Raw genomic sequence first — 6,563 nt, forward strand, 5'->3', positions numbered from 1 at the left:
GTGGCTCAGTCGGTTAAGCCTCCGACTTCGGCCTAGGTCAGATCTCACGTTCGTGGGTTCGAGCCCCGCATCAGGCTCTGTGCTGACAGCTCAGAGCCTGGAGCCTGCTTCAGATTCTGTGTCTCCTTCTCTCTCTGCCCCTCCCCCTCTCATGCTCTGTCTCTCTCTGTATCAAAAATAAATAAAACATTAAAAAAAAAATTAAAAAAAAAATAAATATCATAAGAGTAGACAGCCAATCAACCAGCAAACATTCTAAGCGTGCAAAATGTGATATGGATGGGGACGATATGTTTGTTGTGCTGTCATTAATCACCTTTACTTGATAAAGATAAAAAGCTGGCCACCTACAGTCTCTCTTTCCCCCTTCTTTCACTGGCGTGTCCAATCCCAACCCAAAAAGAGGCAAACTTAAATTCTATTCCCACCGCCTCTTGTACCTTTTCTGGGGTCTTTGCCACGTGAGAAAACGAAGACAGAATTAACTCAGGACATTTAAAGAATTGAGTGACAATAATTTTTCCCATCAGGATGGCCTGAAAGCTATCAGAGTAACAGCAAAAGTTAGAAAAACAAAAACAAGGGGCACCTGGGGGGCTCAGTTGGCTGAGCGTCCAACTTGGGCTAAGGGCGTGATCTCATTGTGGGTTCGAGCCCTGTGTTGGACTCTGTGCTGACAGCTCGGAGCCTGGAGCCTGCCTCAGATTCTGTGTCTCCCCCTCTCTCTGCCCCTCCCTTGCTCGCACACTGTCTCTGTCCCTCTCTTTCAAGAATAAACATTAAAAAAAAATTAAAAACCAAAAAAGGAATAGTTGGAATTGGTTACAGCCAAGTGATACGAACCTAGGGTTTCTTTTTTGTTTTTGGTTTGGGCTTTTCTGTTTGGGGCAAAAGAAATTTTTTTTTCGTGTGTGCCACAACATAAATCCCTACACAACAGCCAGATGTGACCAACAGCAATGGCTTCTTTGGAAATATTAGACTGATCACTTTGGAAGCGGCCCATTTTGTTTGAACAAAAAAATGGGCATTGCTAATTAATGTGATCGGTTCACAATGCATAGTGAGTCATTAGTTGATACACCTGACACCAATATTTTATGTCAAATAGACCTTGATTTAAAAAATACAAATTAAATACAATCATAATTCATATATGGGGTCATGTCACTCGAAGTTATTTTATGGCAAAATGTACTTTAATTTTCTATCTAAACCTTTTTCCACTTTTTCCTAGAGAATTCACTTTTGAATTTACACTTCAAGATTCTTTCACTTTTAGGTTACTTCTGAAAGATTAAATAACTGACATTCTCTGCCATTTAGGGGTAATGCACTGCTTATAACCTCAAAATAGGTGGCCAAGGAAATGTATTATGCAAAAGGAATAAAATAACAGATTTTAAAAAAAGAGAAATGGGTGAGGCACCTGGGTGGCTCAGTCAGTTAAGTGTGCGGCTTCGACTCAGGTCATGATCTCACATTCGTAGGTTCAAGCCCCACTTTGGGCTCTGTGCTGACAGCTCAGAGCCTGGAGTCTGTCTTCAGATTCTGTCTCTCCCCTTGCTCTCTCTCTCAAAAATAAAAATTTAAAAAAGAGAAAAATGGGCATTAAAAAATTTTTTTAATGTTTATTTTTGAGAGAGAGTATGAACAGGGGAGTGGCAGAGAGAGGGAGACACAAAATTCAAAGCAGGCTCTAGGCTCTGAGCCGTCAGCAGAGCTCCACATGGGGCTCAAACCCACAACCTGTGAGATCATGACCTGAGCCAAAGTCGGTCGCTCAACCGACTGAGCCACCCAGGCACCACAGAAATGGGCATTTCTTAAGTGCTTCATGGTTTTGTTTGGAAACAAGGGAACAGAACTGAGAAACTGGTAGGTTCTAGGCTCAAGAAAGCGTAGGCTTTTCTCCACTGGAAAACAGCGCCCTCTTTAGGCTTTTAGGCTCCTTTAGGAACACATTTGGGTGCAGAAACTATGAAATAGATGTGTGACACCAAGGCAAGAAGAGGGTAAAGGTGTGAACTAGCTGCTGCAGGGCTCGGATCTGAACTCATTACGAGGTCAGAAACACAGGCTTAGCCAAATATACAGCTTTTGGATGGACTCAGAACGGACTCCCTCAGCAGCGAGGAATGGGCCCAGGAGAGCAGTGTTCCGCCATCTTGTAACTTCCAACCACACGCATCCAAGTGTCAACGGGAGGGGTAATGTGTACATGGAGGAAATGGGTGAAATGGGGTAGAACTGCAGAAACCCAGTCGCTTATGTGAACCTATTTTGAAGACACACAGAACACTTACCTTAAAAATTACCCCTGCCAGGGGCGCCTGGGTGGCTCAGTTGGTTAAGCGTCTGACTTCAGCTCAGGTCATGATTTCAGTTTGTGAGTTCAAGCCCCACATCAGGCTCTATGCTGACAGCTCAGAGCCTGAAACTTGCTTCAGATTGTGTTTCTCACCCCCAAAAAATATATTCCCCTGTTGGCCAACGTTTTCCCCCTGCACTTTACCTCCATCTTCAAAGGGATAAACCAGGGAATGATGAAATACATCATTGTACACATGCCCCCTTGGTTTATGAGCTGCAGAAAGGAACATAATTTTTCACGATAAAGGAGCTGCATCTCCTGACCCGTGTTGCCTCCTCCCTCAGTCTCAACATACTGAATCAAAAGAGAATCTCCCAGATCCAGAGTTGGGACAAATTCCGCCTAAGGATGGTGTCGATTTTCTGAGCCAAACAGGAGAAAAAAGGGTGACTCCCATACTGGACACTTCCTGCATCCTACATGAAGTGTTTCTGGGCTCCTAACCTCACCACAATCCTCTAAATCAAATATCCCCAGTGTGCACGAGGTGTGTGAGGTTCTACAAATTATCTTGCTGTAGGGCACCCAGCCAGTGTGTTGACCGAGGACTTTATTTCCAAAGGACCAGCCAGGTATCTCATGAACCCATGCCTTCCCCAGACTTGAAATGTACCTGGGCCATCCGGACATTCTACGTATGCCAACATGCGTGAACTTTTCCGTTTGGGCGCAAGCTACCTGCTGCATTTAAACAGCAGGTCAGATTGCCGAGCTGCCTTCGAAACTGAAGAACCGCCTGTAAACGTGCAGACAGCACAACACATGCCTTGATGTTGTGGTTTAGCTCAAGTGTCACGTGGCTCAACCTGGCGCTCCCAGACAGAATGGGACAGGCCTTCCCCTACTGCGCAGCTCTTACGCAAGTTCTGCCTGCCCAAGCCCAAATTCATCTGGAGGGAAGGGCCGGCCCCAACCTTCCCCAGACCCTCTCTATAAACCCAATGACCCCAACCAAAGGACAATTCCTTCCCCAGAACACCTGTCTTTAAACTGAAGGCAGAGGGTCAGGGGGAAACATCGAAGCTTTTCTTCTTTCTCCACTCCCCCCAACTCTCACTGAGCTGTGATTGCCAGTTTATTCTTAAAGATGTCGAGATTCCCTTAAATCCTCCATCGAGTATGAAAAAAGAGCTTTAGGGGCACCGGAGTGGCTGAGTCAGGTGAGCAGCCGACTTGGGCTCAGGTCATGAGTTCACGGTTCCCCGTGTCGGGCTTTGTGCTGACAGCTTGGAGCCTGGAACCTGCTTCAGATTCTGTTTCTCCCTCTCTCTCTCAAGAAAAAAAGCAAACATTAAAACTTTTTCTTAAATTTAAAAGAGCTTGAATACACAGAACCCAGAGGAAAATGCAGAGGCAGGCAGGTCTCAAAAGGGCAAGTTTTATGTACTGGCCCTTCAACCCGGACACAATGCACTAGAGCAGGGTGGGTAATGTGCTCCCATCACAAGCTACCGGAGGACTAGCTTCAAAGAGGGCTGAGAACCCAGGCACAGACACAACACACTTAGGCACAACTGAACCGCACATGGAAACATTCCTCTTTGCCCCAGCAATCCCTCAAGGAGGAATTTACCACGCAGTTAACTGGGTGGAAGGAATACCATGCCATGATGAGGACCAAAACTATTTAATAGTCTGGGGGAAACAGGAGTTATTGCTTAGCAATGGCGAATTTAACATTTTGGTATTGTTGCGGGTATTTAACAAGGCTTAGCCAGGAATGGCTGTTTACCTCGGAATGAGGTCTGGAATACGGTGGGAGAGGAGGAAATGACTTTTACTAAAGTAAAAATAGTTCTCATACATTTCAGTCTAGACCTAAAATGTCACTGTGGGTTACTTATCAAGTAGGAGAAAGGGTCAGTATAGATACTTGAGACCAGAACATATAGGTTTAAATACCTCCATTTCAATTATCTGAAGGACCTGGCTAATCTTGCTCTCAGAGTCCAGTGACCATTCCACCCCAGATTCAGAAGGGTCGAGGCCAAAGAACAGACGAACCTTACAGAGGGGGTCCACCTGCAAAGGAAGCTGCCATGCAGGGCGCCTATCAGGTTCAAGGCTGTGGGAAAATAATTCCAGCCCTCCCCAATGTCAGGATCATTCACAGACATAGTCACATCCACGAAGATTGTCTAGAACCTGATACTGGTTCTTGCCACCGGATTTGCAAAAAGAAACACATCAAAAGGGAGGGGACCGGGTACTTCCCCAGCAGGACACTAACCTGGTCTTGCCTTTGTGTCTCTCCCCAGTGGGTACTTTTCCCACCACCCTAAGAATCTTCTCTTGGAATAAAGTGCCACCTCTTCATTAAAAAATAATATGGTCTCTGTGTGCAATCACTTGCACCAGGTTGGGAAGGGATTAAGATATGGGGTCACCTACAGCATGATAAGCCTCCTGTGGTCACCCGGGAACACAAGCCACAGTTCTCTAGACTGAGCTTACTCTAACACAGCGTTTGTGCCTGAAGAAAGAGAGTCACCAACAAGTAGTTGGGTCCCACATGGAGATAATTAGATGTATTCTCTTTGATTCTAGAATCTGGGGGGTCACGATCGCAAGTGATTGTTAAAATCAGAACCCTCAGGTTTAGAGCAGAAACTAACCAGAGACATACACACCTGGTGGGGGAAAGAAAAAAAAGCAACCAAAATTTATTCTCCAACAATATAGACAGCATCAGCAGGTAAAACTACGGGGTTTCTCCATAGATTATACATTCACAAGGCATTTGAGTAACAGTGAGAAAGCCTTCCGGTGTGTTCTCTGTAACAATATCCACTTCACAGTGTAAACAGGTACTAGCATTGTGTTCAGCTTACAATTTTAGGAGGAAAGGCACAGCGTGGCAAAAAAAAAAAAAAAAAAAAAATTTTTTTTTTTGGATCCAAGTCAGGTGCAATAACACAGACACTTTTGATAAGAGTCTTGATCTACTTTTCCACATAGAAGGAGACTTCTCCACTCAGAAATTCAGGTCTTTCTCTCTCCTTCCTTGTTAAGCCATTTGAGCAATGTGTCCTGATTCGCTTCATATTACGTATACAAAAAGGGGGAGGGGGAGTTTAAAACGAAGAACAAAGGGATCTTCAATGTCCAGTTGCCCCCACCACACATCAACTCAGGCTGAAGACAGGGAGTCGGAACACTCTAGCGGTCACGGAATAGGAAAATAGAGACTATGGCTACAAAAATAAAAATAAATGAGGTAGATAAATTAAAGCTTTCACACCCATGACTTGCCTGTTCCAACTTCGTAGCCTTCATGCAATACTCAAAAACAATCTTCATAATTACTTGGCATTAAGGTTGCACCGAGTACATTGCCGTACAAATCAGTATGTGTACCTATGAGAAACATGTCCTTCCGTGAGTTTCTCAAAGGATGGAAACCCAGTTCTTCAACAGGGTAGGCACTGGCGAACCAAAGTAAGTCACCTGAGGGTCCCTGCACTGGTGCCTGCCTCTCCTGGTGGTTCAGGAAGGAGGCATTTGGAGAGCATGGGGGGAACATTGGCACTCTTGGGTTCCCACCGAACTTTATTTAAATAAGCAGCAACACGCACGGACTCCCTAAGGACTAAAATCAGTCCATCTGAGGGTATTCTATTGAAGGTTCCAAGGTTGAAGGAAATTTTGGATTTCGCTGACAACCTTGGTTAAAAAAAAAAAAAAAGTACATTCGGCAGGGGGGGGAAAGGATGGACACGGGGTTGGGATCCCTACACCGATGCCATATCTTGTCCGTGTACCCGCATAGACAGTCACGGGGGGGCATAGATAGCACCCCCACATTGAGGCTAACAGCCATCTTTTCCACTATGGTCCAGGAAGTTCCGACTTGAAACAAGGAAATCTTTGGGAACAGTTACTCTAGGTTGTACAAAGGCTTTATGTATACAATTTGGCGCAAGTAACAAAGCTACTTTGCAAGACCCGCTTCTTTCCAAAAAAAAAAAATAATAATAAATTCTAGTCTGTTTTTTAGTATGCATTTTTTCTTTTTTTTCTTTTTTTTCAACTTTTTCTTTTTTGGATTTTTTTTTCCCCTTTTATTCCCCATTTTTTTCTGCAAAGCAGCACAACATGATTGTAGGATTTGCCTGAGGTCGTGATCACAACTGTAAACATCGTTTGCACATCAGTAAGAAAACAGACAGGAGGGGATGGGTTCTTTTAA

This window comes from Suricata suricatta, chromosome 12, assembly GCF_006229205.1.
Source record: "Suricata suricatta isolate VVHF042 chromosome 12, meerkat_22Aug2017_6uvM2_HiC, whole genome shotgun sequence".
Classification (NCBI taxonomy): Eukaryota; Metazoa; Chordata; class Mammalia; order Carnivora; family Herpestidae; genus Suricata; species Suricata suricatta.